Raw genomic sequence first — 16,918 nt, forward strand, 5'->3', positions numbered from 1 at the left:
GGTGACCTAGGGGACACATGTTTGATTCCTGTGTCTGGAAGATCCCCTGGAAGAGGGCACGACAACCCACACTGGTATTCTTGCCTGGAGAACCCCATGGACAAGGAGCCTGGTGGGCTAGAATCTATAGGTCACAAAGAAGAGGAGGAACTGAAACAACTTAGAAGGTTCACACATAACAAAAAAGATTGATGAACTCCAGGTAGAATAACCATGAAGAGATCCACATCTGGATACATTATACTAAAAGACAAAGAAACTTTGTCTTACAAAGGAAGAATAAGATTAATAGGTGACTTGTTATTGGAAACCATGGAAGCACGAAGTCAGTGAGATGACACATTCAAATTGCTCAGAGAAAAAGAAAAAAATATAATCAAAAAAGAATTTCATACCCAGAAAAAAACTATAAAATAAAGATAAAATTAAAACAATTTTATGAAAATTAAGGATGAGAGAATTTGTGGCTAGCAAATTTATCTTAGAAGAAATACTGAAGGAAATTCTGTAGATTGAAAGAAATTGAAACATATAGCATTTTTTAATACACATAAAAAAGCAAAAGGCACTACCACAGAGAATTATCCAATTATAAGTGAGGACCTAAGTGCCTATTTATTCTTTCTTCTTTTAAGCAATTGAATAAAAAAGGTATATAATTTTATTATTAAGCCTGGAACATAGAAATGTAACATATTTGCCAACAGCAGCACAAAGGATGTGGTGGGAGAAAACTATATTGGAGTGAGGGGATGACATCAGATGGTAATTTGAATCACAGGAACAAAAACAAAACCAAAGAATCCGGAACAGTAAATTAAAATATTATAACAAACTATAAATATATATTTGCCTTTCTCACTGTCCTCAGTTTCTTCAAAATGCATAAAATTATATTACATAATAATTGTAACAATGTAATGTTTCTCTTATAATATAAATATATGATTGTGTGCTAGTAGGGTATAAGAAAAATATCACAAAAAGAGACAAATGAAATAGAGCTATGTAGGAATAATGTTTATGTATATCTCACTGGAATTAAATTAAATTTATACTAATTAAATTAGTATAGATCTGAAGTAGACTGGTTTTTCCAGCTGTCACAGTGGTAAAGAATCCTCCTGCCAATGCAGGAGACATGAGAGATATGGGTTTGATCCTTGGGTCAGGAAGATCCCTGGGATAGAAAATGACAACCTGCTCCATCATTCTTTTTTTTTTTTTTTTTTTTACTTTATTTTGCTTTACAATACTGTATTGGTTTTGCCATACATTGACATGAATCCACCACGGGTGTACATGAGTTCCCAATCCTGAGCCCCCCTCCCACCTCCCACCCCATATCATCTCTCTGGATCTTCCCCGTGCACCAGCCCCAAGCATCCTGTATCGTGTATCAAACATAGACTGGCAATTCGTTTCTTACATGATAGTATACACGTTTCAATGCCATTCTCCCAAATCATCCCACCCTCTCCCTCTCCCACAGAGCCCAAAAGTCAGTTCTATACATCTGTGTCTCTTTTGCTGTCTCACATACAGGGTTATCATTACCATCTTTCTCCATCATTCTTAACTAGAACTTCCCTACAAACCATAGTTTTTTTTTTTTTTTTTTTGTAGTTCCTTATTTCCATATGCATAAAACCAGTGTTCAGTATTATTCATTTAGGGGAAAACAAATCCTTCCATCAAATTCTCCTTCATAATATATCCATTGTTTTTCTGCTACTTGTCCATGCCAAACTCTATAATTAGTTGCCACCTTAGTTTGGCTTTATTTTTTCATGTCCTGTTCATTATTCAACACACTCCAATCAGGTCCAGCTGTATGACTTAACAGAAACATGAATTTTGAACCATTATAATTTTATGATTCCATATTACATAAACATTTAAAAAATTTAGTCTTCATCTTACTGTACCACTCAGCAGCATTTGAGGCAGTAGATCACTCTTCTTTAAACAGTCACCTCTCCTGCCTATCCTTGTTTTCATTCTACTCTATGATTGTCTCTTCCTGTCTTACTTGCTATTTCTAACTTACATATCCAAATTAACATTTTGGAGTTTGCATTGCTTGCTCCTTAGTTTCAGACTTCTTATCCTTTGTCTCTGTAATCTCCTCCTTTTCTATTTACATGTGTTTAAATACTATGCAGACACTATACAGGTGATTCAAAAAAAATATATATATATATACATTCTCTAAGAGGATTTTCTTCTTGACAACTCCACAACAATAGGCCAATATTATTTCAATGTTGTGTAATCAATATTATCTCTTTATTTTCTCTTGTTAACTTGTTCTTCTCTCAGACATAACCATGTCAGCAAATAGTAGTAGGTTTCGTTCAGTGGTTCAAATCCAGCATCAGTTAAGTTAAAACATCCTCATGTCTTCACAACTCTATGTCTAAAATATATATAAACTACATTTATTTATTTTAATATCCAGTGACATGATGTTCATATCATGATTACTACCATACAGTATTATATTCTCTGTCTAACACCCAGAGTGAGTTTTATGAAATAAAATCATGCTACTCTCAACTTAAAATCTTCATTATCTTCTTTCTGGACTTAGGCAAGAGTTAGCGTGTTAGTCCTTTCCATAGCTGAAAAGTTCATGCTTTATATACCTTCTATCTTCGGTCCAGTATCATCTAACTTCAAGCCTTCTGTTGGCCCTTTAGAATTTAGCTATAATGGCCTTATCTATCCCATTTTCTCATATACATCAAACACTTTTATTTTCATAATCTTCACACAGATTATTTAAAACTACATTAAAAGCTTTCACTACTAGACTTTTATTTATTTTTTAATATAAATTTATTTATTTTAATTGGAGAGTAATTACTTTACAATATTGTATTGATTTTGCAATACATCAACATGGGTACACCTGTGGTGGATTCACTACTACTAGATTTTAGGATAACAGAAAGAGAATTATTAAGACAATTATCAGTAAGATCATTAAAATAATAGTATGTGCTTATTAAATAATCCAGTTCCTATGAGACAAGTGTCAAAATTCTCGGCCTGTTTGGAGATATGGAGTCTTTCCTTGCATCTGCAAATGATGGAAAATTTATTGATCTATTGTATTTAAAATAATATACCTATATTTTGAGGATAACTGGGTTCATAGGTAATTCAAAACACTGTAGGTCAGGAGGGATAGCAGTGGACTGGAATAAGAAACTAGAAAGCTGGTAGAAAGCAAAGCATATACATTCTGGGTCTATCTTTCTGTACCCACATATTCTCTCAATTTTATCTTTGCGTCTAGCTCATTGTAAATATTTAGTTAATATTTGTCTAAATATTTGTCTTTATTTTTCCTGATTCATGGTGGGAGAAAGCTGCCTTACATTGTGCAAATTCTTAGGTCAAATAAATCTCCAAAAATAAGTTGATTTCTGATCTTCACTTACAAATTTGGAGGAAAGAGTAACTGACAGCCACAATATGAATTAACAATTCATTTCTTTTCTGATCAACTATGATCTGTTGGGTATAATTTTATATAAAATCAACAATGGAGTCAAACTTTTCCCTCTCAGGAGAGTTTTTATAAAATGGATGTCATGTGCTGGGCAGATATACCAAAAAGAACTCAATGTAAACTTCTACAAATATAGTTCAAATACACATTTTGATTTCATATGTCACCATTTCCTTCCTAAAACTCTAATTACATAATCGACTTTCTATTGTAGAAGACAGCTTATAAGTAAATGATCAATTTGGAAAATGTTTTCATTTAAGATTAAAGTACTCAAGAATATCTGGACTTAAATGGAAAATACAAAAAAAAAAGTGGATATGCAGGACACATCAATAAAATCCTTACACCATTCTATATCAATTCTCACAACATTATATATCAATAAAATCCTTACACCAGCATTTATGATGTATTCCTCCTTTATGTGTATGCTTGTTCAATATTAAGTTCTCAAGAGACCCTGTCGCATATTTATCTTGCATTTTCTCTGTGGTTACTGATATTGTCAAGTATCTTATACCCACCTGTCAAAACCCAATAATGCTTCTAACATATGAAGTAGTTCTGAAGACTTCCTCAAGCCTTCCAAATGTATCTATCATTTGGGATTCTTCTGTTGTTTTTGTATGGACACCTCACAGTTTTCCTGACCATATAATAAAGATAAGACCCTTAACATACTCTGCACAAAGGAGATAAACCTTTTACTCGGTACTTGAATACTTTGTGACATCTCTGCTCAGACATTCTTGTATTTTTATGCCTATCAAAATCCTTCTTCAAATCTCAAATTAAAAGTTATTACTTTTTCAACATCTCTTTTGAAAACTCAATGTTAAAAATAATCAGATTAACTGTTTCACTTTGCTGTATACACGAAGCTGACACAACATTGTTAACCAATTATACATTTTTATAATTTTATAAAAAATTATAGTTATATATTTATAAAATTTTATAATTATAGAAATTATAAAAGTTAACAAAATAATTACTACCTATTTGTAATCATGTGATTTTTAAATTGAACTTATACCAAAGTTTTTCTTTATAGATGGCCTGGAATTCTGAATAAATATGTACCAGTATTTTCTCTTTCACACGACTATTCCTTTGCAAATAGGAAATGGTTTTCTTTCCATGTAACTATGCTATCTGTCACAAGGTAGGCACTTAGCCAATGCTTAGTGAGTGAATAAATTGCTTTAATTTGAAGCATAAAATAAAAGAGCCTCATTATGAGACTGTACTCATGTGGATTTGGAATATTAGGAATAAAGATTCTTATTAGTGTTAGAGGATAATTTGACTTATTGAAAGATTGGAATATTTTTAATAGAAACTCTTCAACTTTGTATAGTTATATTACTCCTTAAAGATGACCACATGCTAAAAATTATAATCTGTATCATTTGATAGCAGTCCATTCTGAAGGAGATCAGCCCTGGCATTTCTTTGGAAGGAATGATGCTAAAGCTGAAACTCCAGTACTCTGGCCACGTCATGTGAAGAGTTGACTCATTGGAAAAGACTTTGATACTGGGAGGGATTGGGGGCAGGAGGAGAATGGGACGACAGAGGATGAGATGGCTGGATAACATCACTGACTCAATGGATGTGAGTCTGAGTGAACTCTGGGTGTTGGTGACGGACAGGGAGGCCTGGCATGCTGCGATTTATGGGGTTGCGAAGAGTAGGACACGACTGAGTGACTGAATTGAACTGAACTGAACTGAGGGGAAGGGTAGCCAAGTAACAAACTTACATATTCCAAAAAATCATATATTACAAAATAAAAAACATTATGGATTTAGGATGACAAGTAGTGAAAAAAAATCTAAATTCCATCCATCATAGAATGACAAGTTTTGTGGATAGAAGAAAGCACTAAATGTAACATATTTTAAGTTCAGTAAACTTTTGAGAGTTTTTCTGAATGACGTATGTGTTTTGAAGGTGGCAAGTGTGGTCTTCATGATTATGCTCTCAGATAAAATATTGCAGGAATGATAGATAGCTGTTCACTTCTGAATTGAGAGTCCTATCTAGAACTTATCAATTGGTGGGCTACAAGCTAATGACCTCAGGTCAAGATTAGCCTAATTAATCTTTAACCTCTAAACATTCTAAATTTGTGTAGGGGGAACAGGGTAGGGGAGAGGGAAAAAGCAGTATTAAGAATAAGTCTAAAAACTATCATTTACTAAATAGTATGTGTCTCCAGTGGAGGAAAACAATAGAATGAGAAAGACCAGAGATCTCTTCAAGAAAATTAGAGATACCAAGGGAACATTTCATGCAATGATGGGCTCAATAAAGGACAAAAATGGTATGGACCTAACAAGCAGAAGATGTTAAGACGGGGCAAGAACACACAGAAAAACTATACAAAAAAAGATCTTCATCACCCAGAAAACCATGATAATGTGATCACTTAACTAGAGGCAGACATCCTGGAGTGCAAAGTCAAGTGGGGCTTAGGAAGCCCCACTACAAACAAAGCTAGCAGAGGTGATGGAATTCCGGTTATATCAAATCATAAAAGATGATGCTGTGAAAGTATTGCGCTCAATATGCCAGCAAATTTGGAAAACTCAGCAGTGGCCACAGGACTGGAAAAGGTCAGTTTTCATTCCAATCCCAAAGAAGGGCAATACCAAAGAATGTTCCAACTACTGCACACTTGCAATCATCTCACACACTAGCAAAGTAACACTCAGAATTCTCCAAGCCAGGCTTCAACAGTACAGTTTAATGAGAACTTCAAGATGTCCAAGCTGGATTTAGAAAAGACAGAGGACCCAGAGTTCAAATTGCCAAAATCCTTTGGATCATAGAAAAAGCAAGAGAATTCCAGAACAGCATCTACTTCTGCTTTATTGATTACCCCAAAGCCTTGACTGTGTAGACCACAACAGACTGTGGGAAATTCTTCAAGACGTGGGAATACCAGACCACCTGACCTGTCAACTGAGAAACCTATATGTAGGTAAAGAAGCAACAGTTAGAACTGGACATGGAACAATGGACCGGTTCCAAATTGGGAAGAGTATGCCAAGGTTGTATATTTTCACCTGCTTATTTAACTTATACACAAAGTACATCATGAGAAATGCTAGGCTGGATGAAGGATAAGCTGAGATCAAGATTGCTGGGAGAAATATCAATAACTTCAGATATGCAGTTGAAACCACCAACAAAGTTCTATCTAGTCAAAGAGCTATAGTTTTCCCAGTAGTCATAATGGATGTGAGAGTTGGACTATTTAAAAAAAAAAAAAAAAGAAAGAAAGAAACAACTGAGCACCAAAGAATTGATGCTTTTGAACTGTGGTCTTGGAGAAGACTCTTGAGAGTCCTTTGGACAGCAAGGAGATCAAACCAGTCAATCCTAAAGGAAATCAGTCCTGAATATTCGTTGGAAGACCTGATGCTGAAGCTGGAACTCCTATGCTTTGGCCATCTGATGCGAAGAACTGATTCATTGGAAAAGACTCTGATTCTGGAATAGACTGAAGGCATGGGAAGAAGAGGGCAGCAGAGGATGAGAGGGTAGGATGACACCACCGCCTCAATTGACATGAGTTTGAGCAAGCTCCAGGAGTTGATAATGGACAGGGAAGCCTGGCATGCTGCAGTCCATGGGTTCCCAGAGTCAGATACGACTGAAGGACTGAATTTAACTGATGTGTCCCTGATATATCTGCATTACCTCACTTATCTTACATTATTTGAAATATTTGGTTTATTATTTCTATCCTTCCTAGAGAAAACTCTGGAGTTTTGAAAGTAAAGAAAGCTAATATAGATCATATCTGTAGTACAGGACAGAGCCAAGATTTAAGTCAGGTCTGTCAGATTCAGAAACTAGGGATTTTTAGCCATTATGCATTTATCATCTTCTGAAAGAAAATGAATTATGCAAGAAAGTTATTTTTATTCTTGCTTTTTTCCAGCACCAGTTAATCATAATGATACATGCCTATTAATATTATTGTTGTTTTATTTGTACTAATTTTTTTCTTGTTACTTTTAGAGAAAGGGATGAAGGCAGAGCAGCCATCTTACATGAATCTCTTTCATACTTTCCTAAATTACACAAACCAATTTGGATGGTTGAAAAAAAAAAAATCACAGAATGGATGACATTTGTGGTGGATTTGTATTGTGTTCATTTATTCATATTTGACTTTTGTTTGCTAAAATAGCCTTCCCTGCAAGAGCCTAGGATAAGTCTAGACCATATTCTGTATGAGATTTGAAAGACAGAGGTGAAATAGCTTCATTCTTCTTCTCTTCATCTGGTCTGAGTAGAGCACTGGATACTGTTGACTTCAGGTTTGTGTTGTTGTGTGTGATCTCACCTTGTTGACCTGCAACAACTCCAGCTCTTGCTGTTCTCCTGGACAAGATATGTATCAATTTCATGAAGAAGGCAGTCAGATTCTCCTAAAAGACATCTGCATCATCTAGGCCATCATCTTGAAAGCAGGGATAGCTCTCTGTGAATGATGTCAGATTTGTGATCTTTGAAAAAGAAGATTTAGTTTGGGACCAGGTTTGAGCACTCAAGAGCTTTTATGGAGCAGAGTTTTGTCAAAGTGAAAAAGAACAGAGAAAGCTTCTGACATAGACATCAGAAGAGGGACAGAGAGTGCCCTGCTGACTAGTCTTAGCAAGGGAGCTATATATCTTATTACAGTAAAGGGTCTTACCAGATTCACAATATAAGATAACAGGATTAGAACTAATAGAAAGATCTTACCAGACTCATTCCCACAACATACATCTTAAGATAATAAGATTAGTCAGAAGGTTCTTGTTAAGGAGAAACGTATCTGTAGGCAAGATACATTGTTATATTGACTAAGAGAAAGCAAGGGGAAAAACAAAAACAAAAAAACCTCCTTATCAACCTACCTCAGAATGAGCTCTCTCAATTTCAAGTACCAATGTTTCCTTATTTCTCTCCTTTCATGTCCATCTTAACTTTCCAACTACATGTCTGCTTACTTCAGGCCTCCACAGACACAAACAGAATGTCCACAGATTGTTTAATCTGTCCCCAGAATTATCTGAATCAAATCTGTATAGTGAGTTTCTTGTTGTATAAAACCTCTTATGATTCTAATACCCTGATCAAATCATGACTGAAATATCTCTGATTTGATTAGAGTAGTAGAATCATAAAAAGTTTTATACAATAAGAAACTCGTTATACAGATTTGATTCAGAATTTGGGCTTCCCTCATAGCTCAGTTGGTAAAGAATCCTCCTGCAATGCAGGAGGTGGTAATTTCGTTGCTAAGTCATGTCTGACTCTCGTGACCCCCGTGGACTGTAGCCGGCCCAGCTCCTCAGTCCATGCGGTTTTGCAGGCCAGAATACTGGAGTGAATTGTTGTTTTCTTCTCCAGGGGCTCTTCCAGACCAAGGAATCTAACCCAGGTCTCCTGCATTACAGGCAGATTCTTTATCGACTGAGCTATGAGGGATGCCAGGAGACGCCAGTTCAATTCCTGAGTTTGAAAGATCCACTGGAGAAGGGATAGGCTACCCATCCCAGTATTCTTGGGCTTCTCTTGTCGCTCAGCTGGTAAAGAATCTGCCTGCAATGCAGGAGACCCGAGTTCAATCCCTGGGGTGTGAAGATCCCCTGGAGAAGGGAAAGGCTTCACACTCTAGTATTCTGGCCTGGAGAATTCCATGGACTATACAGTTCATGGGGTCACAAAGAGTCGGACATGACTGAACAACTTTCTCTTGACAAAATGTACTGTGGAAAATTATTCAAGAGCTGGGAATACCAGACCACCTGACCTGTCTCCTGAGAAATCTTTATGCAGGTCAAGAAGCAACAGTTAGAACTGAATAAGGGACAAAAGACTAGTTCAAAATTGGAAAAGGAGTACACCAAAGCTGTATGTTGTCACTCTGCTTATTCAGCTTATATGCAGAGTACATCATGAGAAACTCTGGGCTGGAAGAAGCACAAGTTGAAATCAAGATTGCCTGGAGAAATATCAATAACCTCAGATATGCAGATGACACCACCCTATGGCAAAAAATGAAGAAGAACTAAAGAGCCTCTTGATGAAAATGAAAGAGAAAAGTGTAAGAGGAGAGTGAAAAAGTTGGCTTAAAATTCAACATTCAGAAAACTAACGTCATGACATCTGATCCCATCACTTCATGACAAATAGGTGGGTAAACAGTGGAAACAGTGAGAGGCTTTATCTTTTGGGGCTCCAAAGTCACTGCAGACGGTGACTGCAGCCAAGAAATTCAAAGATGCTTGCTCCTTGGAATAAAAGTTATGACCGAGCTAGACAGTATATTAAAAACAGAGATATGACTTTGCCAACAAAGGTCCATCTAGTCAAAGCTATGTTTTCTCCAGTAGTCATGTATGGATGTTGGACTATAAAGAAAGTTGAGTGCCAAAGAATTGATGCTTTTGAACTGTGGTGTTGGAGAAGACTCTTGCGAGTCCCTTGGAGTGCAAGGAGATCCAATCAGTCCATCCTAAAGCAGATCAGCAGTGAATATTCATTGGAAGGACTGATATTGAAGCTGAAACTTCAATATATGGCCACCTGATGTGAAGAAATGACTCATTTGAAAAGACCCTGATGCTGCGAAAGATTGAAGGCTGGAGGAGAAGGAACCAGCAGAGGATGAGATGGTTGAATGGCATCGCCAACTAAATGGACATGAGTTTGAGTAAACTCCAGGAGTTAGTGATGGACAGGGAGGCCTGGCATGCTGCAGTCCATGGGGTCCCTAAGAGTCAAGCCTGACTGACTGACTGACTGAACTGAACTGAATTAACAAAATTTAGTGATAGGAATTCCTTGAATATTTCATGACATGTTCAGGAGTAGCCAACTCATCAACTGGTACGAATCTGACACAAAATAGGCAGATGCTGTCCTCTGTCATCAAAATAAGCCTTTGTTGTCAATGTAAAAAAAAAACATGTTTCAAACTATAATTCAAGCCAGTAAATGTGGAATAAATAATAGAGCTATAAAATCTCAGTTTTTCAATGGCTAATAAAATAATTGCTTCAGATAAAGATTGCTAATCGGTAAAAAATTTTAAGTGAAATGTTAAGAAAGGAAGAAATGTTAAGAAAGAAGGTGGACATGGAAGCTTGTTGTCACCACTCTGACTTGCAGATCATTCTTCTTATCACAAGAGGGAAAACCAGATCTGTATGCCCCCTTAATATGATGTAATATGAAGTTCACAACACCAGTCATGATGTATTCTTATGCAAGATGTTAAAACACAAATTTTAGTTTACAAGAATATGGGAAATAGAAAAAAATGTGAAAAAATATGAAGAAATAAAAGTTCAGAATGTGAGACATTCTCTAAGATAACTGACACAGTTTCTTCAAGTCAATATTATGTAGGAGAAAACACTCAAGAGACATAGTAATTGAACACATTGTATACCCTTCTTTTGAAAACTTACATGAATAAACAAATAAAAAATAACTAAAGAGATTACTAAGGTATTTTAAAAAATAATGAATAAGAGATTAATGTTAATCTTTTAGTTATAATATATCCTGTGTTTATCAAATAATTATTTTTTTAAAAGATGAATAATGAGATATGTAAGGTGAAAAACACAATCTGGTCTTAAAATTTTCTTATCATCATCATCATCATTAACATATTTTAGATGAAGCCGGTTTTAGAAAACCTTGAGAGTTATTGAAACTGGATGATAAACATAAAAATATTTATTGTCTTATTATATTTAACTTTGTTGGATATAGGAAGGATTTCACAATAAAATTTTAAAGATAGTTTTATGAATAAATTGGCTTCAGCAACAGAAAGAAAGAGAAACCAGGAAACTATCCTGCTCTTGCTTAGAATTAATCCATATTGATAGAATCATAAGAAAAGAATGGATAAGCCTCAAATAGGAGTATGTTGACTTGTAGACATTATGCAAAATAATTTGTCTTCATTTCTTCAAAAACTGCAATATAAAGGGTTTTTTTTTTAAGTATAAGTAGACAGTTAAAAATTATTTTAGGATTTTGATTCATAACTTTTAAATTTCCTAAATTAAGAATCATAATATTCATTCAGTTCAGTTCATTCACTCAGTCATGTCCAACTCTTTGTGACCCCATGAACCAAACCATGCCAGGCACCCCTGTCCATCACCAACTCCTGGAGTCCACCCAAACCCATGTCCATTGAGTCGGTGATCCCATCCAACCATCTCATCCTCTGTTGTCCCCTTCTCCTCCTGCCCTCAATATTTCCCAGCATCAGGGTCTTTTTAAATAGGTCAGTTCTTTGCATCAGGTGGCCAAAGTATTGGAGTTTCAGCTTCAACATCAGTCCTTCTAATGAACACCTAGGATTGATCTGCTTTAGGATTGACTTGTTGGATCTCCTTGCAGTCCAAGGGACTCTCCAGAGTCTTCTCCAACACCACAGATCAAGAACATCAATTCTTCGGCACTCAGCTTTCTTTATAATCCAACTCTCACATCCATACATGACCACTGGAAAAACCATAGCTTTGACTAGACGAACCTTTTTTGACAAAGTAATGTCTCTGCTTTTTAATATGCTGTCTAGGTTGGTCATAACTTTCCTTCCAAGGAGTAAGCTTCTGTTAATTTCATGGCTGCAATCACCATCTGCAGTGATTTTGGAGCCCAGAAAAATAAAATCAGCCACTGTTTCCACTCTTTGCCCATCTATTTGCCATGAAGTGATCTCAGTTTTTTGAATGTTGAGCCTTCAGCCAACTTTTTCATTCTCCTCTTTCACTTTCATCAAGAGGCTCTTTAGTTCTTCACTTTCTGTCATAAGGGTGGTGTCATCTGCATATCTGAGGTTATTGATATTTCTCCTGGCAATCTTGATTCCAGCTTGTGACTCCTCCAGCCTGGCATTTCTCATGATGTGGTCTTCATATAACTTAAATAAGCAGGGTGACAATATACAGCCTTGACATACTCCTTTTGCTATTTGGAACCAGTCTGTTGTTTCATGTCCAGTATCATTTAGTTAAATGCATGTAAAATTAATTTGTATTCCTAAGCTATAAATATTGAAAATATATAAACAATTTGGAAGAATAAAATAATATACATAATGCATATACATCGTGTATTAATACATTATGTATACATAATATACATGTGTACATTATGTACACATAGTATGTATTATATAACCTATATATATATATGCATTATGTTTATATATCATGTGCTTGTAATAAAATATACATATACATGCATTTTATATGAAATTTTACACAATTAAATAACAAGATAATCTCCTTATTTCTAAAATTTATTGAGATTTTTCAGGTAAGCCTCAGCTTCTCCAATGATTGAGGGTTAAAGTACATGTCCAAAACATTCTAAGATTTGCACAAAGAAGGAAAACTCTCTCTCCTCTACTTATTTTTTCCTTCCTGTTATTCTTCTGTAATGTTTTGCCATATATATAATTCTACTAGGTGCTTCAATGTGGCATAAGTATTCTTAAAATTTGCTGTAATGAGAAACACAAAGATAATATAAGTTGTTTTCTAGCTCCAAATGAGTGGCTTGCTGCTGCAAACCTGTGTCCTGACCCTGACATGTAAAAAGATTGTAAAAGGGAGGAAGAGAAATGAATCAAGCTAAGTACTTTCAAAATAGCCTTTGAAAATGTTCCTGAAAAAAAAAAAAATGTGAAGCAAGTGTTTATGTCTTTGCCCCAGGCCATTTAGAAGTCATTGAACAACATTATGGGTATTTTAAAAATTGTATAGAGATTAGTTCAGTTGCTCAGTCATGTCCGACTCTTAGGAACCCCATGGATTGCAGCATGTCAGGTCTCCCTATCCATCACCAACTGCCAGAGTTTACTCAAACTCATGTCCCTTGAGTCAGTGATGCCATCCAACCATCTCATTCTCTATCGTCCCCTTATCCTTCTGCCTTCAATCACTCCCAGCATCGGTGTCTGTTCAAATGAATCATTTCTTCACATCAGGTGGCCAAAGTATTGGAGCTTCAGATTCAGCATCAATCCTTCCAATGAATATTCAAGACTTAATTCCTTTAGGATGGACTGGTTGGATCTCCCTGCAGTCCAAGGGACTCTCAAGAGTCTTCTCCAACACCACATTTAAAAATCATCAATTCTTTGGTGCTCAGCTTTCTTCACAGTCCAACTCTCACATCCATACATGATCACTGGAAAAACCATAGCCTTGACTAGACGGACCTTTGTTGGCAAAGTAATGTCTCTGCTTTTTAATATGCTGTCTAGGTTGGTCACGGCTTTTCTTCCAAGGAGCAAGCATCTTTTAATTTCTTGGCTTCAGTCACCATCTGCAGTGATTAGGGGAAAAAAATTACTCCATATTTTAATCTAGATTTGCTTTTATCATGAAAAAAACCCTTCATACACAAAATTAGTGTATCTGTTTGTAGAAGACAGCATATAAAATGGCCCCCAGTGAATGCGAACTCCAGCTATCCATGCCCTGGTGTAGTTTCTCCCCACCTCTGTTGTGGTCTGGATCTATCAACTCACCTCTAATGAATACACCGTGACAAGAATGAAGGATGTCTCTTCTGAGAAAACATTACTAACAGATTGTGGTTTCTGTCCTAGGTGTATGTTTTTGTTTGCTTTCTTTTTTTATCTGAACGAAGCTAATTGTCAAGTGATGACTGTCCCATAGAGCATGTAGAACTATGAGAAGTTCTGGGGAAAAACTACAGATGAACTGAAGTTTAGTCTACAAAATCTTGAGGATCTGAAGTTTGTAAATAAGAACAAGAATGGGCTTAACAATTAATCTCCATTTGAGGTGTACATGAAACCATAGCCCACAGTGACATGCCAATTGCAGTGTTATGAGAGACTTGGTCTGGATTCAAAGAGATAAACCAGATGCAGATTTATAACTACAAAGTGTATAGTATTATAACTTGCTCTAAGCTACTAAATTTGAGGTAAATTGTTAAGCAGTTTTATATTACTAGCATCTGGCTGCTCTTAAGTATACATTGGCCAGTGTAGAAGTCATTGCATTTTAACTAGTAATCTTACAGTTTTAGTCCTTTTAATGTATGGTCTATATCTCAAAGTTGGAGAGAAGCTTGAAAGTCATGTGATCAACTTATTTTCAAGTCATCTAACATAAAATTCTTGTACTTAGCTGTTCACAGATCTTGTCTCCCTTTACTTTTGGGGACACAGCTCCACTATACTCTTATTTTCTGGCCTTCATGGTAGTGAGGTAATCTTCTTGCCATGTAGCTGAATTCTGACCCTTGATTGTTGTCAGAATCAGGTTTGCTGTTTCCACATTAGTACAGAAACAAAATAAATTCCACTTATACATGATGGCCTTTCAATTATTTAAAATACTTAAACATCATTTTTTTTTAAGTTTTCTTGATGGGTTTCTTCAGATAGATTTTTATCTCTTGTCCTTTGAAATTATCTGTTTTATGAGCATATTCCAATAATATTTGAAAGAATCACAAATCATTTTAATTCTCTGATCTTATCCTATACATGAGAGGAACTTTTACTTCCTTTATGCACATAATAATATATATAATGATCTTGATTATAGTTGTATTTAGGATTTTTGCTGTTTTGTCCATGGCTTATGGTAAGCTTCCTCCAAAAAGGAAAAAAAAAAAAAAAACTTCCTTAAATATGTTAATAATTTTAATTATTAACCTTAATTTTGGATTTGATCAGTTAGGTATTTGTATTCAAGTGAAAGTCTTTTTATTTCCTTTTCTTACAATGCATTCTTTTACAGAAAATCCATTGCCATAAGGTCTTGAGTAACAATATTTTTACTTATTCAGTTAATCCTTACCTTCTTTCTCTCATACAGTACTATAGATAAGCATTTTTCTAGGACCATCATTCAAATTCTCATCATACTGTTGAATAAGATGGGACTAAGAACAGAGATTTGAGATTTGTCACTAGGGATATCAATCTAACTTGATGCTAATCATTGAGAAACAATCTGATTAAAATTATTTAAAAACTAACAAAGCAAATATGATAGTATTATCCTAATGCAAGTCAACATGAATTGATGAAAATGAATACCTGGCATTCTAAATGAACCAGAACTCTTACTATATTATTAGAAGGATGTTTTTTCTTTATAACATTATTCTAACCTTCTATTATGAATTCCAGTTTAATAGACAAAACAGTTTCCCTAAATTATACAGCACTTAAATAATTTAAATTAACTTTAAATTGTGCTTCATAAGCCCAGAATCACAGCCATAATCTTACTGGAAAGCTTATAAAAATTTGAAATGCTCCAATAATTTTAAATCTTGTAGAAGTCTGGTACCTTCCAGATTAAAGTGCTAATAAAAAAATTAACATTGAAATTTAAATCTCTATGAGAAATACAGAATGATTTAAAATTATTGAAGCCTTTCAATTTTTTATGAACTTTCTATATGAACATGAATCAAGCAGTTGCTTTAATAGCAAATTTTCACTTAAAAATACATAAACAACATTGCCAGACTGAAAATTTTCCTCTAGAAAATACCTGTCTTGTTTGTCTGATATGATATGAAAACCAATCAAACAATTATTTAAACAATACTTCAAAGGTCTGATGCAGGATGCAGCATGCTTTGGGCTGGTGCATGGGGATGACCCAGAGGGATGTTGTGGGGAGGAAGGTGGGAGGGGGGTTCATGTTTGGGATTGCATGTACACCCATGGTGGATTCATGTCACTGTATGGCAAAATCAATACAGTATTGTAAAGCAAAATAAAGTAAAAATAAAAATTTAATAAATACATGAAAAGATGCTCAACATCACTCATTATCAGAGAAATGCAAATCAAAACCACAATGAGGTACCACTTCACACCAGTCAGAATGGCTGCGATCCAAAAATCTGCAAGCAATAAATGCTGGAGAGGGTGTGGAGAAAAGGGAACCCTCTTACACTGTTGGTGGGAATGCAAACTAGTACAGCCACTATGGAGAACAGTGTGGAGATTCCTTAAAAAATTGCAAATAGAACTCCCTTATGACCCAGCAATCCCACTGCTGGGCATACACACCAAGGAAACCAGAATTGAAAGAGACACATGTACCCCAATGTTCATCGCAGCACTGTTTATAATAGCCAGGACATGGAAACAACCTAGATGTCCATCAGCAGATGAATGGATAAGAAAGCTGTGGTACATATACACAATGGAGTATTACTCAGCCATTAAAAAGAATTCATTTGAATCAGTTCTGATGAGATGGATGAAACTGGAGCCGATTATACAGAGTGAAATAAGCCAGAAAGAAAAACACCAATACAGTATACTAACACATATATATGGAATTT

The sequence above is a fragment of the Budorcas taxicolor genome, chromosome 12 (genome assembly GCF_023091745.1).
Source record: "Budorcas taxicolor isolate Tak-1 chromosome 12, Takin1.1, whole genome shotgun sequence".
Classification (NCBI taxonomy): Eukaryota; Metazoa; Chordata; class Mammalia; order Artiodactyla; family Bovidae; genus Budorcas; species Budorcas taxicolor.